Source organism: Narcine bancroftii, chromosome 3 (genome assembly GCF_036971445.1).
Source record: "Narcine bancroftii isolate sNarBan1 chromosome 3, sNarBan1.hap1, whole genome shotgun sequence".
Classification (NCBI taxonomy): Eukaryota; Metazoa; Chordata; class Chondrichthyes; order Torpediniformes; family Narcinidae; genus Narcine; species Narcine bancroftii.
Window position 1 is genome coordinate 121,421,847 of NC_091471.1, and position 22,746 is coordinate 121,444,592.

At 38.9% G+C, this 22,746-nt stretch overlaps 1 long non-coding RNA gene across 2 annotated transcripts in view; it reads left to right on the top strand.

Moving 5' to 3' along the window:
- LOC138756213 (uncharacterized) overlaps positions 1-22,746 on the top strand; it is a 48,821-nt gene that overhangs the window by 18,744 nt on the left and 7,331 nt on the right. For both annotated transcript variants that reach the window (XR_011352868.1, XR_011352867.1), the window contains exon 2: positions 13,880-14,051. This is a non-coding gene — a long non-coding RNA (uncharacterized lncRNA). The remainder of the gene's footprint in view (positions 1-13,879; positions 14,052-22,746) is intronic.

Consider the following 22,746-nt stretch of genomic DNA (forward strand, 5'->3'; position numbering starts at 1 on the left):
GCACCCAGCCGACCTTCAGGCGGCCCTGCCCTTACTGACCATTTACCAGAATCCTGTCCTGAGATGGTCCCAGAGGCACAGATGACTGTCGGATTGCCTGAATTTGTAGATACTACTCAGTACCAAGAACACCGTGCACTCCTACCAGGACTCATTTTAAGAAGGGGGTGAATGTGGTGATACAACCATGACACTGGCCACACTCCTACCAGCCTATTGCAGGGGGAAACCACTGTACCTGCAGGTAGTCAACCTGGGAGGCTGGCCCCAACTGCCTGCTGTCAATCACCGGCCCATATAAAGACTCGAGCTGGCACCTTTGAGAGAAGTCAGGAGTGTACTGATGCCACACCTCCCCCTCTTAATCTACCAACTCTGTCACATCTTTAGCATCAAAATCCTGGAACGTTCAACTTCCAGTGGTGCCAGGAGTGTACTGAGCCCTAGTGTGCACAAATTTAAGCTAGTTAAAGCCTGTTGTACAGTTTGTGGACTTTGTGTCAGAATTATTCGTACAGCACCACTCACAGAGAGGCATAGATAGAGTGGTCAGCCAGCAAACACCAGCTGACATCTGTGTAATGTGAATGGAAGGATCTTTTAGGGAGATGTCAGATGCCTGAAATGTCTTGGTGGGGCTGGTGGTGGAGGCTGGTATAATTGGGACATCTTAAAAACTCTTAGATAGGCACATAGACATAAGAAAAATATAGGAATAAGGCCACGAGGTTGGGAAGGATTAGATAGTTAGGGAGCAGGTTTACATGAATGAGCACAACATCGTGAGCTGGGGGACTTGTACTGTGCTGTAATGTTAAATATTCCATGTTAAAAAAAACCTTTTCAATGAAGCATTTATTAATAATATTTTCAATCTGAATAATATGAATGGCACCCTGCCCCAAGGATTAAGCTGATAAGTAAAAGGACTTACGATTAAATTGGCTGCTAAATGTTCTGAGACCTTTTTTTGGATTGGCAAGTGGGACTAATTAGACTTTAACTCGAAAGTGGAGGCTCATGGATAAGATACATTTAATGGTATGAAAGAATATCTCTGACAAGAGCAAAAGGATTTCCAGGGTATTAGTCAGGCAGAAATCAAGGACAACACATTTTAAATAATTATAACCCTAAAGTAGGAGTGCAAGTACAACTCTGGTTTGAATCTATGTGACAATGAAACCAAATAATGGCATTCTGTGTTAAACCATCCTCTGTGCTAAAATAACATACTTGAGATAAAGAAAAAAAATGAAGGTACAACAATTCTCCATGTAAATGCCACCAAGTTCAGAACTCCAAGCTTCCAAACACAAGCATTTATTTTTGCACATGTTGAAAGCTGTTTACTAGCATTTTCTGTGTGTTCAGTATACTGCTCATGCAGACCAGTGAATTTAACACTTTAACCGCCTGTCTTATTTAATGGAACATAACTTACCCCATTTTAATCACAGAAAGAAAGAGTTAAATTCAATTTTTATTCATTTGCTGTATGCCCAACTCCTGACTTCCAAATTGACACTTTATCCCAAGCTCCAATCCCAGGAAGAGGTAACTATTCAGACAGGGCCATACATTTTATCCATGAAAAAAATGCAACCTTTTGATTGGTTTATGGGAATCTCTGGATAATAATAGCTCAAAATGGAAAAGGATCATTTGAATTGGTATAGAAAATTTTGAAAACATTTATCAAGAGGACACAGAAATCCTGTGTAAATATGCAGGTGTCCACTGGCTCACAACCAACCTCATCGCATCTGCACAGTTCCTACACTGGCCTCATCAGCCACCTCACAACTCACCAAACTGAAATGGGAGCAAGTTATCCTAAAGCCTAAGGGATTACTTAAGGAGAAGATGATTTCTCAAGGAAAATAATTGGACGGCACAGTTAGCATAGCGGTTAACACAGTGTGGCTCCTATTGAAATTTCTCAGTTATTGACAGATAAAAGGTAGGCTGATTGAGCTATTACCTATTGTTCTATTTGTTTAGAAATTTTAATTATTTTAGTTCACGTCTATGAATGAATGGCACTTAAAGAAATTTGTATCAGCACCCACACTACCACCAATCAGTTCAATAATGACCTTAGACCCAATTTGATTTGAAATGCCATTAATCACACCATTTTTTAAGAAACTAGGAAAGAATTTTACAATTCATTGTAGTCTATGTTTCAAACAATAATTAGGCTCCTCTTTAATCAGCTTTGAAATTTGTATAAGATTTTTTTCACCCAAATTATTTGGTAAAAGTATTTAATTATGTTCATTAAGAATATGTTAATTGCTTTGTTTATCATGTGAATAGGCAACTGACCAACGCTGTTATATTATTCCTTCAGATTTTCTTCATATATGAGATGATTGGTTATATATCTCCTTGAATTTTGTATGTTTATATATTAAACTGAATAAAAATATATTTTTAAAAATTGTATAAGATGAAGTTCAGCCATTCTCTGAACTGTTTACATTGAGCATTTTTTTATCCTCAAAACTTGCTGGTTCATCAAATTTTGGTAAAGGGTTGGCTGCAAAGTTGTGACACTCCCATAATCTATTTAGCAAACCTAATATACTGAAGCAATGCATCTGTTCTTTGCAAATGGCAGGCACAGCTCTGAGGGACCCATATTCGTTAACTAACATTTTACAGAATTTTAATTTTTATAAGTGTTGCAGCGTACTTTAGTGTGTCGCGGTCACGTAGTTACCTTCATCATGAGGAGGAGAGTGGGAGTGTCAGGATTGCCCGTGTGGCAGTGAGCCAATGAGAAGGTAGGAGGAGTTTAGCTGGGTGGTGTTTGGGGAGTTGAAGAATGCAACATTGTCTCTAGTGAATAATAAAATAAAGTTGACTTCATGATGTGTTGAAGGAAACGAGTGAGTGTATTCCTTATTTGTTTGTAAGCTGTGGGAAAACAGTGTTGTTGCAGGTGGTGACTCCATGAGTTCACAGTACCTTCAAATTTAAAATGGATGGTAAAGAGGATAAACCCCTAACAGGAGCAGTTGGGGAGGTCAAACTGAAGATTCCCCTCTTTTTATAAATAATGCACCAATGTGGTTTATGATCCTCAAAGTGTGTTTCTCTGCCCTCAGTGGGAGGAGTCAGAAGATGAAGCACAGCTTACTCATAACAGCACTGATTTACCACAGCTTACAAACAAATAAAGAATACACTCACTCATTTCTGTCAGCACACCACAAAATTGACGTTCTTTTTTTAAATTCACTAGACACATCATTGGATTTTTCAACTCCCCAAACTCCACCCAGCTAAACTCCTCTGACCTCTCCTTGACTCACTGCCACATGGGTGATCCTGATACTCACTCTCCTCCTGATGAAGGTAAGTACCTGTCCGTGACAGCCTATCATTCAGCACATACACAACAGGTGACACCTGCCATGTAGGAGTAGTTTGGGGTAATCGCGTGCTTTCCCAAAGATGATCAACATAACTAGCCAGATCATAGAATGTTGTGCTTGGACTCAGATTCACAAACTCACTTGACAATGTCAATGTAGTGCCATGTACTAGCTCTGCCGCTGAACATCCAAGATCTGCTTTAATAGCTGTATGCATTCCAAGGCGAACTATAGGTGAATATTTGCTCCACGTAGATGCATCATCACTTGCTGTTAATGTAGACTTCAATTGTCGATGGGAATGCTCAACAACGCTATTGGCCTGCAGTTGGTAAACTGTAGTGCAACTACAGGTAGTGCTCATAAGATCAGTGAGAGCTTCGAAAAATGCTAACTTGAACTGCGACCCTCAATCTGTTGTAATATTGATCAGAACACAGAAAGATTGAATTTAACAATCTATAAAAGCCCTAGTGACCATCTCTGCAGTGGTGATAGGAATGGTTTCCTGCCACCTGGTAGTTCACACATGAGCAGATAAGTATATCCCCAAGGTGGTGGAAGCTGGCCTACCAAGTCCAGGTGCATGTCCAGGTAAAATGCTCCGTTATCACTTTGATTGATGCTCTTTCTACCAGGATGATGGGTTACATCTTAATCCCAGAGGGACCAGTCTCCTGGCAGGGGCATTTGCTTGGGCTGTCAGGAGGTTTTAAACTAGTATGGTTGGGGACAAGGTTTCAAGATAGGCAGAACAGCAGGGAGAGGGTTTGTAGGCTAAGGAAAGAGACAAGTTTAAATAATTTGAGGGAGAAACAGCAGGAAGTAGTAAAAAGATGTTGTAGTGAAAATTGTGAGAATGGTAGAGAGGAGGATATGCAGAAAGTAGGATGTAGGATATCCCTGAGATGTATTTATTTTAATGCGAGGAGCGTAGTAAGGAAGCTGGATGTGCTAAAGGTCTGGATTGACATGTGGCATTATGATGTTATGGCCATTAGCGAGATGTGGTTGAAGGAAGGTTGTGACTGGAAGTTGAACGTTTCAGGATTTTGATGTTTTAGATGTGACAGAGTTGGTAGATTAAGAGGGGAAGGTGTGGCATTACTTGTCAGGGAGGATATTACAACTGATTGGTGGTAGTGTGGGTGCTGATACTGCACCTTATAGATAAGGTGGAGAGGGTCCAGAGAAGGTTTACAAGGATGTTGCCTGGTTTACAGCATCTGGATTACAGAGAGAGATTAAGGAGACTGGGACTTTATTTATTGGAACGTAGACAACTGAGAGGGGACTTGATAGAGGTATTTAAAATTATGAAAGGAATAGATAGACTAGACATAAACAGATTCTTTCCCCTGAGGGCAGGGGAGGTTGGAACAATAAGGGTAAGGGGGAAAAAACTTTAGGAGAAAAGGTAGGTTGATGGAACTATTACCTATCATGAAGCAAGATAGACTGGAGGGCTCGTCAAGGGAGGCAGCGTGGGTAGAGCTGAAAAATGAGAAGGGTGAGGTTACTATTATGGGGGTATATTTTTGGCCTCCAAATGAGGAGAGGGAACTAGAAGAGCAAATGTGCAAGGAAATAGATGAGATGTACAGGAGAAATAGGGTGGTGTTGGTTGGGGATTTCAATTTTCCAAACATAGATTGGAAAACATAGTCAGTAAAAGGACAGGATGGCTTAGTATTTACGCATTGTGTTCAGGATTGATTTTTGCAGCAATATGTTGAGACGCCAACTAGAGGGGGAGCGATGTTAGATCTGTTGTTTGGGAATGCAATGGGGCAGGTGACGGAGGTAAGCGTTGGAGAGAACTTCGGATCCAGGGATCATGGGTCCATTAGCTTTAGCTTAATGATGGAAAGGGATAGGTCACGTGTGAGGTTGAAGGTCTTCGAGTGGGGGAAGGCCAGATTTAGAGAAACGAGAAGGGATTTGCAGAGAGTTGTGTGGGGTTGATCATTTTGCTGGAAAGGATGTAGAGGAAATTTAGGGGGGCATATAGGGGTGAGATTTTGAGAGTACAGGATCTTTCTGTTCCAGTCAGGCCGAAAGGGAAGATTAAAGGTTCGAGGGAGCCGTGGTTTTCTGGTAAAATTAAGAAGTTGTTTCAGGACACGAGGGAGGCAATACCAAATATATATTAAAAAAAACCAAGGGATTGAGGAGATGTATGGTTGTTACTTAGATTGCAGGAAGAATCTTAAGAGGGAAATTAGAAAGGCAAAAAGAAGGTATGAGGTGTCCATAGCTAATAAGGTGAAGGTGAATCCTAAGGATTTTTACAGATATGTGAACAGTAAAAGGAAGGTTAAGGATAGAATAGGTCAACTGGATGATGGGACCGGTGAACTATGTCAGGAAACATAATAAGATGGGAGAAATATTGAACAATTTTTTCTCATCTATATTCACGAGTGAAAGGGACTTTGTGCTATATAAGATAAGAGAGGCAAAGGGCTTAGTTATGGATAGGGATTAGTAAAATGAGGGTTTTGAAGCTTCTAGGGTCATTTAAGGTGGATAGTCTCCTGGTCCTGATGGGATTTTTTCCCAGGACTTTAAGGGAGGTCAGGGAACAAATAGTGAGGGCACTGACAGTGATTTTTCAAAGATCACTGGAGGATGGGGTGGTACCACAGGATTGGAGGTTTGCAAATGTAGTTCCATTGTTGAAAAAAGGCATTAGGTGTAGGCCAAGTAATTATTGGCCAGTAAGTTTGACTTTGGTGGTGAGGAAGGTTATGGAGGGTATTCTTTGAGATAATATATACACCTATCTGGATAGGCAGTGATTGATTAGGGGCACCCAGCATGCATTTTTAAAAGGAAAGTCATGTTTGACAAACCTTGTTGAGTTTTTTTGAGGAAGTGACAAAAAAGGTGGATGAAGGTAGAGCAGTTGATGTGATCTATTTGCATTTTAGTAAGGCTTTTGATAAGGTTCCGCATGGAAGGTTAATAAGGAAGGTTCAGTCACTAGGAATTAGTAGAGAGATTGTAACATGGGTTCAGAGTGGCTGGGAGATAGACAGCAGAGAGCCATGGTGGATAACTGTATGTCAGGTTGGAAGCCTGCGACAAGCAGGGTGCCTCAGGGATCGTTGCTGGGTCCCTTGTTGTTTATCATTTATATTAATAATTTAGAGGAGGGTGTGGTTAACTGGGTAAGCAAGTGAAAGGATTACTTCCACCAGTGAAGCTTCAGCTGACAGGAAATGTGGCTGAAATTTGGAACAGATTTAAACAGCATTTTGTGTTGTATTTAGTGGCAGTCAGAGCTGATGAGAAAAGTGATAAATTTAAAGAGTTAGTTTTCTTACATGTTGTGGGTGATGAAGACCTGGAGATGTATAACAACCTCACATTTTCTGCTGAAGGAGACAAAACAAAACTGGAAAAATAATGGAACAGCGTGAAGCATACCGCATACCTAAACATAACATGACATTTGAGAGGCACAGATTTTTCACATGTATACAGAAAATGGAAGAAAGTATTTATCAGTATGTGACTGAATTTAAAAAAAAATCAAAAGCATAACATGTGAATTTAGTGGATTGACCGACTTGCTGATAAAAGACAGACTTGTTTGTGATATTCCAGATAATAGTCTAAGAGAAAGACTGTTAACAGAGCATTAACTAGACCTGGAAAAAGCCATAGCACTCTGTAGAGCAGCAGAGATTGAAAATTGCAGCAAAAGAGCTGTTCAGTGAAACTAGCTGCAAAAATGGACATAAACAGTTTAACAAAAAGAACACCCAAAGGGAAAGAGAGGCATGGCCAGCAAACAAAAATGAAAGAGATGCGGTATACAACGCCTACCAAAAATGTGTACAGCATATGGTAAAACATGCTATATGTGCAACAAAAGGAACCTTTATGCCCGATGCTGTAGGAACCAAATACAACAAAGCAAGGTTCATGCAGCAGATGAAAGGGAGATAGTGAAATTCTATGTAGATGTTGTGACTAAAAACAAGAAAGCAAACAGACGCTGGATGTTGAGATTAAAAGTGAATGACATATACATTTCAGTTAAATTGGATAGTGGAGCACAAATTAATGTAATATCAGAGACTGATTCTAAAAAGATTAGACCCAGACCAAAGATGTATGGAACAAAAGTGAAGGTGACAGGATATTCAGGTACTTATATACCAGATACCAGTGCAAGGAGAAAGCATGTCAAAGGACAAAGAATAAATGCTACCATTCATCATGATACCAAAGGATGTACAGGCCAAACAAAGCTTAACAGCCTGTGAGAAACTGAACCTAGTAAAAAGGGTCCTCATTATGGAAAGCGAAGGAGAGACAGTCTATGATAAACTCATGAAAAGTACAATGACCTATTTCAGAGGCTAGGCTACCTTCCAGGAGAACACACGATCAGAGTGGATAAACATGTGCCATTGATAATACATCCATGCAGAAAAGTTCCATTTGCACTTCAAAAGCAACTAAAAGCACAGAATGGAAAGCCTAAATGTGATTCAGAAGATAGATGAGCCAACAAGTGGGTGAGTTCACTCATTGTTGTGGACAAAAAGAATGGAAAGCTTAGAATTTGCTTGGATCCAAGAGATATAAAGAGAAAATGATTTAAGCTTCCAACGTGTGAAGAAATCATGTCACAATTTACAAATGTAAAGTTTTCAGCAATTTAGATGCATCATCAGGATTCTGACAGTTAAAATTGGATGAACCAAATTCAAGACTGTGCATGTTCAATAGTCCATTTGGCAGGTACCGATTCTTAAATTACCATTCAGATTGTCGCAGCTCCTGAAGTAAATCACAAAACTATCCATATGGTCTACGAGAACCTGGACGGAGTTGATACCTCAATGGATGACATAATAGTATGGGGAATCATGAAAATGGAGCATGATGAGAGATGAAGGAAAGTCCTGGAAGCAAAAAGGAAAGCAAACTTGAAGACGAATGGAGAGAAATGCCAGCTCGGGGTGACAGAATGAACATTTGTAGGAGATATTATTGGCAGTGAGGGCATCAGACCAGATCCCAGAAAGGTATCCACCATTGGGAACAAGGCCACAATGCAAAAAGGATGCACAGAGGTTTAATGGAATGGTCAACTATATGGGTAAATTCATATACAACCTCTCAAAAAAGATGGGTCCATTGAGAAGACAAACAGAAAAGAACATTGAATGGGAGTTGGATCATGACCATGAAAAGTCATGGAGGGAACTAAAGGAACTGTTCACAGAGGAACCAGTTCTGAGGTTTTACCGCCCAGCGACACCCATCAAGATATCATCAGATGCATCACATAGTGGGTGTGGTGCAGTTCTTCTGCAAAAATATGATGATTGGCAACACATTGTGTATGCATCACACTCAATGACAGACACAGAGACTCAAATTGAAAAGGAGCTACTCAGCATCACATTCGCCTGTGTAAGATTTCATCAGTTTGTGTCAAGACAAGCAATCAGTGTAGAGACTGACCATAAGCCTTTGATTGCATTGTTCCAAAAGCCATTAAATGAATGTCCACTTAGAATACAAAGAATGATGATTAAGTTGCAATATACACTGAATATAGCGTACACTCCGGGTAAGCTAATGTGTACAGCAGACATGTTGTCTAGAGGTATTGACCTGCAAACACCAAAATGGATGAAAATGTGAATGCCTTCATGGACAGGATGACAAGTGCACTGCCCATATCAGATGCAAAAATCGTGCTCATAAAGTCAGAGACAAACAAAGATGAAACTCTGAGACAAATGAGAAAAATATCTTGGATGGATGACCCAACATGAAGCAGGATTGCTCACATGATGTTTCAGAGTACTGGAACAGCAGGGTGGAACTATCAGTGGTTGAAGACATCATCTACAAAGGAAGCAAAATCCTTATCCCAAAGAGTCTGAGAAAAGAGATGCTAAAAATTATCCATGGTGGACATCTCGGAAATGAAAAGTGTAAGAAAAGAGCACGAGAGGTGACACTTCATATGAAGTGTCAAACTGTACAATATGCCAGAAATGTTAAGCAAACAATCCTTTAAAACCACTAAAGCCACACCTAACACCATACAGACCTTACCAGAATGTAGGTGTTGACCTATTCAAATGTCAAGGGAAGGACTATCTTGTCATTACAGACTATTACTTCCTGTATACAGAAGTGTGTATACTGAAAACCACCACTGCAGATGTAATAACAGGTATGAAAGCCATTTTCTCCAGACATGGTGTGGCAAGTGATGTCTTCATAGATAATAGACCCCAGATTTGGAATTTAAATTTACAACAGTTTGCTAAAGAGTTGGACTTTTTACACACCACATCAAGTCCTCATTTTCCCCAGTCCAATTGTTTAGTGGAAACATCAATAAAGTCAGTGAAAAGACAGATGAACACAAGGCAAAAGACAATGGAACAGACTTCTACCAGAGCATTCTAGTATAATGCACAACGCTGCTTGAGTATGGTATGTCCCCAGTACAGCTCCTCATGGGACGTAGGCTAATATCAAACCTACCCATTCAGAAGAACCTCATAAAAACAAAAGAAGGAGAGAAAGTGAGGAAGAACAACAGAAAGAAAAGCAGTAGTGTTACTTTGACAGAGGAGCAAAAAACCTACTGGAATTCTACACTGGTGATTAAGTAAGGCTAAAAGACAAAACAAACATATGGACTCAGAAGGGAACTAATCTTAGTGAAGTCCAACCAAAATCATACACCATTCAGATAGATGAAGGTAATGTTCAACAAAGAAATTGATGAGAACTTCAAATGGTACCAGCCCCAGTAGATGGAAAGATGGATATTGTTTAACAACCTGAATACACAGCTGAGAAGACATCAGCTGAGGCAACAACTCAGATTCAAGGACAATCAAGCAGGAGATCATCAAGACATGTGAGTCCTCCTATGAGACTCATTGAGCTAATTTAAAGACTCCTGTTATAGAATGAGGTAGTACTATCTTATTCACTCTTCAAGTTTTAGTGTATGCCAATGTGAACACACAAAACAAGTTTTGTTTTGATAATAATGAAAATGTAAGTCCCTGATGTTAAATCTAAAATTGCAGAGTTACACAAAGAAAACATGTTAGTTAAAAGCAAGCTACTTTGGTTTTAAGAAAGTGAGATGTAATAATAGTGATTATAGTTGCAATGCAACTAGCAATGCCTGAAGGATTATGGCTCCCGTTTGATTATACTTGACTCCCAGCAGGGGCTGACACAGAGCAAGAGACTGCACTATGTAAGATCTGTAATGGAGGCTTGCAGCCTCATGTGCTGTAACCTTTTCCTTCATCCACACATTGCCTAAGAACTCACACATATGAATACAAGATGAAACAGGGTTCATTTTGGAATTCTTGCATGATGGTTTTTATTTTCAGGAGGCTCTATATCATCCTAGGGTTTGCCATTGATGGTGGAGCTCTTTGTTGAGCAAATTCATTTTGTCAAATCCAGACCAGGAAAGCAATGCCATTTTTTCTAAGAAAGCTTACCAATAACTATAGGATCTCAGCAACAAAATTGAGTGATTTCAAATTATAAAATATTCACCTATGTCCCATCTAGACCTTTTGGCATTGTTTTATTTATTTTACTGAGCTCCATTGCATCATGAATTGCTTAATAACCTCAAAATAAAATATAATTTGGATTAATTGGAATAAAGTTGTTCCTGCCATCAGAAGGCTTTAATTGAGAACTTTCCAAATGGATGCACCATTGAAAACACGTTAGAAAACATTCTTATATATTTTGAATTAAAATCAATTAAGATGAATAGTATAAGTAACATTTGTTGTGAAAATAGTTCATAGTAAAACAAAATCTAGATTGATGAAAGAATTTTAGAAATTTTATTAGCAACAGTTGCTTGCAAAATCCCATATTCTGAGATGAATATAAATTGAGACTTCCGGTAAATAGGGCTAAACAGTACATCACCAATTAATGGCGCGCAGTGTTAGATGTGCAATTTGTTTCAATTTGATTTTCCTGTTAAAGCAGAACCTTTGTTGTAATTGTATGTAAATGCGTGCCACCAATTGATTATAATTGAAAATACAGCCATGCATTGACTTGCATCTGAGTTACGTTCTGGAAGTGGGGCATAAGTGTGGGCATAAGTTGATCATTATATGTGAAATATACTGTATAACATAAGATACCATTACACACATACATATTTACCTAAACCTCTGTATTGTACATGCACAGGTACATGTACATATATATTATAAATTTCAATTACAGGTATTCCCAATCTTGCGACCTTTGTGACTTATGTCCATCCGCACATATAACTAATTTATTTTTTAAATAAGAAAAAAATATAAAATTTAAGCTGTTTATGTTGTATTTAACAGACTATAACAGGAATTCAGGACATGTAAGAGCCAAAATGTGTGAAGTTATCTTGTTAGTCAGTGTTCTGGGGTCCAGAGGCTGGACATGGCCATCTTGATTCCTGTGTGCATGCGCGAATTTTCGGTTGAGACATGCGCAAGAGTTAAGGGAACAAATTCAATATTGTCAGGTTGCTTAACTCTCACGCTTGTGCAAACAAAACTGCAATATGCAAACCACCACACATGCGCTAACTGAAGACTCGTGCATGCGCACAGGAGTCAAGATGGACCCCGGAATGCCAACTAACAAAATAAGAGTACACATTTTGGCTCTTAAATGGCCTGTATCCCTGTTATAGTTTGTCAGATGCAAAATTTTATTAAAAAGTTTGCTTTAAGACTTCAGTACTCCACACGCATGGGCAAAATTTGGACATGTCCATTTTGAGATCAATCTATCCTTCAGTCCCAATTATGGTCATAAGTTGAGGTGTACCTGTACATATATGTACTGTTCTATAAGTTAGGCTGTGCAATCGCTTTGTTTTTGCTTTTGTTGAATGCGTGATGTGTGAATTAACGTCCACTAACACCCTCCAAAGTCAGTCCCAGGGTAAATTATAAAGTTTTATTAAGCCCCTATGGTGACTTCATACGTATCTGCGATCAGATGTTACTCGACTGGGCATGCATAAGTTTATCATTACAAAGTTTATTATGTTTTAAATTACTCAATAAACCTGAACTACAGATGACCAATTAGTAAAATAAATTGGGAATAAAAAATAACTGAGCAGTGCAATCTTTGGTTCTAATTTTGCTTGTTCCTTTTAATACAAATGAAAACCTTATTTCATTGAATTTTGTCCTCAATTGCATTCCCAATTTTGTTTATTCTAGATGATTTAGTATTGAATTAACTATTCCCAATTTACAGGTTCACACTCTCACTGTATTAATAAAAATTATATTGTTTGGTTTGTAAAAGAAGAACTACATTTCCTGGATGGCCCTGCAATAACTTGTTGTGCCAAAATAGATTTCTAACCGGTACTCATTCCACAGAAAACCCTAATACAAAGTCTGTGGACAAAGGTGATGGAATAATAATGACTGCTCTCCATTCAGCTACTCACAAAAGCTTTTAAAATTCTATTGTACGAATTCATTTTCCATCTAGCTGAATGATATAACATTTAATTTTATTAACCCATGTGCTCAAAATATAAATGAATTATCTGAAAATTATACAGTGGCATAGATCCAAAAAGAACTGATGGCTTATCATAAAATTTGTAATTTCTGTCTGAATCATTTTAGTTTTGGAAGCATTGGACCATTTCATTAAATAAGCAATATCACGATTACAATGAAAGTATTCATTCAGATTCAAACTATTTTTATTATCAAAAGAGTAACATGAGCAGCTTATGAATTTTGGTTAACTATTTTCTGAAGTTATTTGAAGCAGTGTCAAATTACAACAATTTTAGATGGTGGTGATTGTTTATTGGAACTAAGTTATACTTTCTTCCTCTTCCCTGCCATGATGCTATTGCTATTGTTCATTCAGTCAGGCATTGATAAATATAAGACAGTAAATAAGAATCACTGTTGGATAATATCCTATATACTTTCTTATGCATAATATTTTTTAATAATAGACTGTAAATTATTCCATATCTATTGCCTTCGGCAGATATGCATTTGCAACTTTATAATACTTAGCCCATGAATTGAGCTCCCATTCTCTATTCACCCCATGATGTAGTTTTCTGACACAATTGGGCAGAGGGATGGGGTCAAGAGAATTTTAAGGAATCAACCTGACTGTGAGTGTATCTTTGTGAACAAAATTGATTAAAACACCCAAAGGCCAGCTCACCAACAGATCAAATTTCAGTTTAATTCTGCCACATTTGAATAGTTGCTGTTAAAGCCCCAATAAAACTGAAAGCAGCAAATTCCAGTATGAGCACTGAATTCTGGTGATATTTATGTTTACATGAAAATTTAATTGCATGCATAAGCCTTGACAGAGTTTGAATACTTATTATTGAAACTAAGGAGAGAATTGAGATTCAAAAATAACAAATATTTTGTATTTAAATGCATGTTGGACAGATGAAGTCATAGCCTTGACACTTCACTCTCTCCTGATACATCTGGTGAGCAACACCTCATACATCAGGCTGCTGACTTCAGGCTGGAGGAGAAGTTGTCTTCACTGGAACTCAACACCCCTCTCTGCAGTTGGATCTAGGATTTCCTAAAGGAAAGGCCACAATCTGTCCAGGTAAGTAGTAGAATAAAGGGCATCGTCATGCTGAACACTGGTCAGGATGTGTGCTCAGCCTGTTCCTGACCTATGACTGCATTGCTAGATCCAGCTCCAACAGTGTCATCGAGTTTGCAGATGACACAACAGAAGACAAAGATCGCACGTTAGTGCTTCCTCAGGAGTTTGCAGAGGTTTTGTATGGCATCAGAAACACTGGCAAATTTCAACAGACACTTGGTGGAAAGTGTGCTGACCTGCTGCATCATGCTCAGGTATGGGGACACCAATACAACTAAATGTAAAGCCCTCCAAAATATAGTGGACACAGCCCAGGTTATCACAGGTAAAAACCTTCCCCACCGTTGAGAACATTCACGGGGATTTCTGCTGTCAGAGAACAGCAGCAATCATCAAGGAACGTCTGTGTGTACCTGTGCTTTACATTCCAGATTGTACAGGAAAGTTCACCTCTGGCTGATCTTAGTGCCATCCTATCTCATGTTCTAAAAGCTGCATCTTGAGCTCTGGGAGGTACATGGACCTCTGTGTACCACCATGATTTCTGATTAGCCTTGATTATGTAGCATTTGATCTCCATGACTTCTTTGATGCACTTGCCAATGCAACCAGTTACTTAGTTCATGTTCTCCTTGATGTTTGTGTAGCCATTGTAGGTCTCCACTTCCCTGAAACAGTTCCAGAATTCAGTCTCAAAGCCAATCTATAGTACTGCTGTTCCCCGCCTGCCCACCTCCCCCCCCCCCCCCCCCACCCAGACCACATCCTGATCTCCCTGCGAACTGGCTTTATTCATTTTACCGGCAGTCTGTATGCTGGGGTTAGGTTATCGGGACTGATGTGTGAACTGAGTGGCCAGGGATATTGGTGTACACTCGACCTGGGAAGCTCTCTCTTCTGGTGGTGAAGGTGACATATTTTTGAAACCGTGCGGAACATTTTTTCAGCTTGGTGTGATTGAAGCTGCCAGCAGCAATCATGATACCATCAGGGTGGGACGTCTGGGCTTCACAGATGGCACCAGAAAGCTTCATACACATTTGCTGAAAGTCAAACATAAACTGCGGTAATCATTATGGCCAAAAGTAGTAGGGTCTGCACTTTGCCATCAGGTATTTTATCTCTGTTGTGCAGGACATCTTTACAAAAGAGATATTTGTGCTTCTGCTCTCACTGAGGTGAATGTACAGATGCACCCCCCCCCCCCCCCACCCACCACTTGAATCTTGCCAGAAGCAGCAACATCTCTATCTACCCTAAAGAAGATAAGGCCATCAAGCTGAGTCTGGAATGGAGTCCTGAAGCCATGTTTCTGTAATAAGAGTATAGCAGACCTGCAGTTCTCTCTGGTTCAGATGCAGCCCTGATGCTGGCCTGCTTGCAGTGCTTCTGTCTTAATGCACACTGCTTCCGACAGCTTCCCATGCATCTCCAGCAATCGGTTGTGGGATTTGCTGCAGTCTGGATCACTTTCTTCAGTAAAGTAAACCTGCTCAGGATCTTAGCAATCCAATCCTCCAGTTTGTAATCTGGTTTCTCTAGGGTTACACAATCATAAACAATAGGTAATGGGTTGGGAATTTTGCAGTTGTACCGACCCAAAGGGCCACTGCAACCTCATGCACCACCATTTTTGATTGTTTGAGATATATGGACAAATCGAAGCAACAAAGTCACCCAGATGAATACTTGAGTTCCAGTTAATTGACAAGAGATGTTGTTCATTGCAGAGGAGAGTTAAATTTCATGAAAAAGCAACAATATTTTTAGGTATTTAACTTGTAATATGTGGTTTATTATCCATCTGGAAGTCATTTGAGCAGACCAGTGAGATATGCCATCTATCCAATCTAGCTTGCCTGGTTGGAGTCTCTGAGTAAACCAAATATCTTGGGCTAGATGTGATCCATGATCTTATATTATGCACCTATGTGGTGCACAGTCAGAAAAAGTGCAATGCTTAAGATATATATATATAAAAAAACAGTTTTTGATATTTCAAATACATACTCATCTCTAAAATTCCTTTTAATTTAGAAGATTTTGCTGCTACCTATGTCTTTTTCTGGGAATACAGACCAGTTAATCACAAACAAGTAGTCCTAGAAAACCACTTTCCCTTTGAAAGTTAGCTAAGGTTAAGATTGAAAGAAAGTGGAACCCAGAGACACAGCTTTATTAAAATATTTGCCTGTTTCAGGCAGATTGGTTTGGCTCTGTCGCTATTAATGGGCACCCCACTGCCTGCTTGCATAAAGCATGGATGGCAATGGATGCCCATTAGTCAGAAGCTACAAAAGTCTTCAAAATAACAGAACATTTCAAATTCTTAATATATTGGTCACATGGGTGTATTTGGGTAGCACAGTCTCATGGGCTATATCTCTGAATTAAATTATATTGTTAATCATGAATAGACAAGCACTAATGAGTTGGTATGAGATCTTGTAATGGGTCAAATAGCCTCTTTGGCTCTGTTGTCATAATAATTTCTTCCAACAAGTGTCTCTTTAGATGGAAGAGGAACAGAGGAACTCAGAAGCATTTTTAAGCATGAGCATTTACCATTTTATTGTCCTGCCTTTAACTAAATCCCAGGAGTTGCTCTTGTGTTAAAACCATAAGACCATAAAATCTATGAGCAGAAATAGGCTATTCAGCCCATCAAGTCTGCTTCACCATTTAATCATGAGCGATCCATTTTCCCTCTCTTCCCCACTGCCTGCTCTTCTCCCCTTTCCCTTTGATGAGCTGGTTAATTAAGAAACTATCAATATCTGCTTAAATACACCCAATGACCTGACCCCCACAACAAATTCCACAGATTTACCATCCTCTGGCTGAAGAAGTTCCTTCACACCTCTGTTCTAAGTGAGTGTCCTTCAATTCAGAATGTGAATCTAAAGTCTTAGATTCTCCTAGCATGGGAAACAACCTTTCTATATCTTCTCTGTCCATGTCTTTCAACATTCAAAATGTTTCAATGAGATACCCCCATTTCCATAAATTCCAAAATGTACAGGCCAATAGCTCTCAAATGCTTCACAAATGATAAAACTTTCATCCCAGAATCATTCTTGTGAACCTCCTCTGAACCCTTTTAAATGATACCACATCCTTGTCTTATAAAGCCTCAATATCCTATCTCTGCTCTTATATTATATTTCTCTTGAAATAAATGCCAGCATTGAATTTGTCTTCTTCACCACTGTGACAGTACAGATTCTATCACCAATGTGTATATATACAGATTGTAGTATAGGATGAATGTGATTGGCTGAGAGCATAGCCACGCCTACTAGCAGGTCTTAAAGGGTTGCTCCTAGCCAGACCAGGTCATTCAGGACTGGTTGACCTACATGTAATATGCTCCAGTCTTCTAGTTAATAAAAGCCTTGGTTTGGATCAACAAGTCCTTGGTTCTTTTGACGTGCTCTACAACCACCAACTCAACATGTAAGCTTACCTTCAAGCTAACCTGCATGTGCACTCCCAGATCTGGGTATTGGCAATATTCTCTTCATGTAAAAAATAGTCTGCCCATTTATTTTTTTCTACTAATGTGCATGACTGCACTTATTCCCACATTTGCCAATTCTCTGCCCATTTACCTCATTTATATGTTTTTCTATGGTCTCCCTATTTCCTCAACACTATCTGCTTCTCCACCTACCTTTGTATCATCTCAAATTTGGCCACAAAGCTATTCATTCCATAATCGACATCATTAATATAGAACATAAAAAACATGGACCCCTGTGGAACACCATTAGAAATTGGAAGCCAAAGAGAATATGATCTCATTATTCCAACTCTCTGCTTCCTGTCAATCAGCCAATTAGCTCTACTCACGCTAGTATGTTTCCTGTTATACCATGGACTCTTACCTTGTTAAGTAACCTCATGCACTACCTTGTCAAAGGCCTTCTGAAAATCCAATTACACAAAATACACTGAATTGCATCTATCCAGCCTGCTTGTCACTTCTTCAAAGAATTCTAATAGGTTTGTTAAGCAAGATTTTCCTTCAAGAAAGCCAAGCTGGCCTTCCATTTCATCATGTGCTTCTAAGTACTCCATTATCTCATTGTTCACAATTGACTCCAGCATTTTACAACCACTGACATGGAGCGAATGGGTGGGGGGGGGGGTGGTGACCACATCAGAGTGAGTGGGGAGCAAGCAGGGTGCTGGCCGCATCAAAGCGAGTGGAGTAGCGATTGCTTCGGGGTGAGCAGAGGGAGGGGGTGGGGACTTTGTTGGAGTAGGGGGAGGGTGATGGGAAGGTGTCATATCTGAATTTAAATTATACTCAACCATGCTCGAACCGGAAATGAACACCATTCTATTTCTGGTAGCCTTGCCAGTTCATAACTACGGGTTGTTCATAAATTGGACATCTTCAACCCAATTACTTCATATATCTGTAGTGTTTTGCACTGAGGACTGGAGAATGCTGATTCATCTTGATTCTTCTGCATCAAGATGATAAATAACCTTGAACTTGAACTTGAAATTGAACAAGGAATGATCAGCCCTTCCCATTCAAATATCCAAGCAGCTGATCAGATAATTGCCTTTCTTACTTCAAAGTTTCGGCCTGCATCCTGCATAATCAGTCCATGGTAGGTCAACCAACCATCCATTTCCCATTGCACATGTCTAAACTATTTATTTTTTTGATGGTTTTATCTCTCAGTTTTGACCACTCTTCTTAGTTCCCTTGTTTTTGTTATTCACTAAAACAAATGATATTTCATCATCCTATGATCACTTGATCTTCAAGCAACCAGACTTGTGGTGTACCAAATTTAACTTTACAATGTTTTTAATCAGCTCTTTACTTTTACCCACATTCAGAAGATTATTTCAAAGCCACACTTTCTGATGCCTTTTTTTGTTTCAATTCATCCATGTATCATGGGTGAGCAGTTTATTTACAGTGTCCGTTAATTTGGTCAGATTGTTTTAAGCTCAAAATTATACATAATTTCCTGTAAATGTATGTGTCATGTCAGGTAGAGTTCATGAATTCTAGGTAGTTGTTGACATATCCCAACTCAACATCCCGAGCACTGAGGCAATTGTTACAATCAGCTGGTTTTGATTGGCAAATCACAATATCCTCATTGCCTGAAACAAAGCTCCTAAAATGTGTACTCTACACTGCCATGGCAAGAGAGTGCAACAAACCATCATTATAGAAAATATATCATCCACTCTGATTTCTAGGTATTTACACTGACTGCTACTCAAAATGTAGAGAAGGGCAATAGTAAAATCTGCATGTTTTCACCAAGAGCACACAGAAGTGAGTGGAGGTCACAAGATGTGGCAAGCTTAGGAAGCAAGACCCTGACCCTCCCAGTAAAGTGATTAAAAAGAGTTAATAAAATGACATTTTAAAATACAACCTTGAAGAAAAAAAAAATCTGTCTAAACACTTCAAGAATGTCACCAAAGAGGAAAAAAATCTGTTGCAGGGTCTTCCAGAGTCCAATGGGCAGTCATAGGAGATCAGGACCAGAGGCCTGCTGACCAGATGAAGGCTGGGGCTGGAGTTTAATCTTCCCCTCTCATGAGTAGCTTGCCCATTGAAGTGACTGGAGGTACATCTCTACTGCCTGCTAGCACAGCTAGTGCTTTTGCTAGTACAAACTGATTCCAACCACTGCAACAGGACATGGAAGAGGAGTCTGACTCACTGGACAGCGATAACAGTGCAAAGGAAGTAGAACAACAAGCCACACAGAAGAAAGCCCTACTGCTTGGTAAAGGTAAAGAGCCAAAAGGCTCAGAGAGCACTAAGCATACCCTTGAACTTATAATGAGAGAATTGAGAGAACTGAGAATTTCAATTAAAAAAAACAAACAAATATCTTAAGGTTGTGAAGAATATGCAAATTGCCATGGGTAACTTGGATGCAAGAGTTACGACTGTAAAAGATGGCATGGAAGAAGTAAAGGAAAGAGTGGAAAACATAGAATATGAAACGGATACATGAGCTACTGAATGGAACCAAATGTGGGAAATATTGGATACACTGGAAAATTTTAGTAGAAGGAATAATATCAAGATTATTGGACTTAAAAAAGGTATGGAAGGTCCAGATCCTATTCATTTTTCAAAGAATGGATAGCCAAACTGCAGGGACCAGAAAAGGTTGGACAAAATATTGAATTTGAAAGGGCACATAGATTGCTTATGCCACGACTAGCACCAGATCAAAAACCATGTTCTATATTGATTAAATGCTTAAGGCATCAAGACAGGGAAAAGAAATACTGGCTGAAGTGGTGAAAGGTACAATAGAACAAGGAGTTCCACTGGAATATGAAGGAAATAGAGTATTCTTCTATACAGGTATAAGTGTACTGTTGAAGTGAAGACAACAACTCAATCTGGTTAAAAACTCTCTCTGCCAGAAAGGCTATAAGTTTGTGCTAAGACATCCAGCAACTTTGAAAATCATTCTGCCGGGTGGTGGAAATACATTTTTTTCCAGACTTTAAACTTGCAGCAGAGTTTGTGAAAGCATTTCAGAATGTTAGACCAGTGGAGTGATTAATTCATGACAACTTTGCATTTTTCTCTTTAATTTAGATATTACTCTTGTATAAAAAGATTGAGTAATTATCATTATTGGGGGATAGCATTGTATACTATATTAACAATGCTAGTGAGGGGGGCAGGGTTACTTAATTATTATGGACACAGTATAAGTTATGTTAAGTTTATTTTAACAATATTCTTTCTTTTATTTTCCTACTTGGTTTGCTGGAGGCTGTGTTTCTCACCATGGAAGAAAAAGAATAAGCAACATTTTGGAGAAGGCTCGAGGAGAGAGGGGATGGGGAGAGTATAATGAGCTTTTGTTGAGATGAATAATACAGTCAAGTTTTAATGTCAATGGTTTGAATGGAGAGATTTTTAAAAGGTGTTAACGTATATCAAAAAAGATGGGAGTTTATCTATCATTCCTTCAAGAAACACATTTATGTGGGGGAAAAAGCATCAAAAACTAAAAAGGGACTAGGTCGGCCATTTATTTGCATTCTCGCTCAATTAAAAAGCAAGAAGAGTGGTGATCTTAATGCAGAAAAACCTTCCAGTTAGGTTACAGGACATACTAACAGATCCAGCAGCTAGGTGTATGATAGTCCATTGTCAAATATATTCTAAATCCCAGACACTTATGAATCTATATACGCAAAAAGATGATGATGAAAAATTCATCCATGAAACATTTCTTAATTTAGCAGATGCCTATGAAAATATTTTAGTGGGAGGAGTTTTCAATGTTTGCTTGGACCCAATTCTAGATTGATCAACAAGGGCAGTGATAAGGACAAAAGGAGCAAAAGCCACATTGAGAATAATGAGAGAGTAGAACTTAGTGGATGATTGGAGAAGGATTCATCCAAGAGAAAGAGATTACTCTTTTTATTCAAATATACATGATTCCCATTATAGGATAAATTTTATTTTTGACATCAGCCCCATTATAGGGTAGGATCATGGATTCTAAATATAAAGCAAGAATTTTGTCAGACCACTCACCTCTTATATTGACTATCATGATGTCAGATAGAGAAGTATCAGTCTATAAATGGTGTCTTAATTCTTTGCTGTTGAGAAGATCAGACTTTTGTGATTTTATTAGGAGACAAGTTCAGATGTTTTGTGAGATCAATTGCAATTCAACTACTGATAAACTTATTATATGGTACATGCTGAAAGCATATTTAAGAGGACAAATTCTAATATATACTTCTAAGATCAAGAAGGAATGTACAAGAGAGGTGGAGTAACTAGAAAGATAAATACTTTATTTGAAAAAAGACCTTCAATTTTTTTCCATTCTTACCTTGCTTTCTACTTTTTTTTCTTTCTTTTTTCTTTTCTCACACACTTGTTTTGGCTGGGTGGAGGGATTTATGGCAGCAAAAAAATTGTCTACTTGGGCATTTGTATTTTTTAATTTTGTATTTGACTACGTGTATGATCTAATTTTTTTTATAAAATATTTTTTTAAATGTACACAGAAGTCCAGCAAAATGATATAATGCATTATCTTCCTTTCAAGCACCCTTGCTGCCTGCTGTCCGACAATGGTCCCATTGGCTGTCATTGAAGTGGAGGGGGAACAAGTCATCCCCAATTCCAAGGGAGTAGCTAGTAATGTTATTTGTAATAAGTTATAAATTGTAAAGATCTGAATTTAGATATATAGTGTTTTACAGGTTGAGGGAAGGACAATAGAGCAGCTGGCAGAGCCACTGCCTCACACCACCATGGTCCCAGGTTCAATCCTGACCTTGGTAAGTCAGTGTGGAGTTTGCACAATCCCTCTATGATGGTGTGGAACTCCACCAAGGGCTCTCATTTCTTTCCACATCTAAAATACGTAGGGTCATAGGTTAATTAGCCTTAAATTACCCTTAGAATGACATGAGAATAGTAGAATTTGGGTCAATGGGAGAATTGAAGACAATATAGGATTAATGCAGAATTAGTGTGAATGGGTGTTGCAGATCAGAAGGGACTCAGTGGGTCAAAAGTCTTGGTTGTGTTCATATGGCTTTACGAGAATCGAAGCAGGCTTCAAGAGGACTTGGACAGATAGTTGAAATAGACTGAACCACAGCAGATGTAACTTAGTTTATATATGTTTGGAATGACCACCTCCAA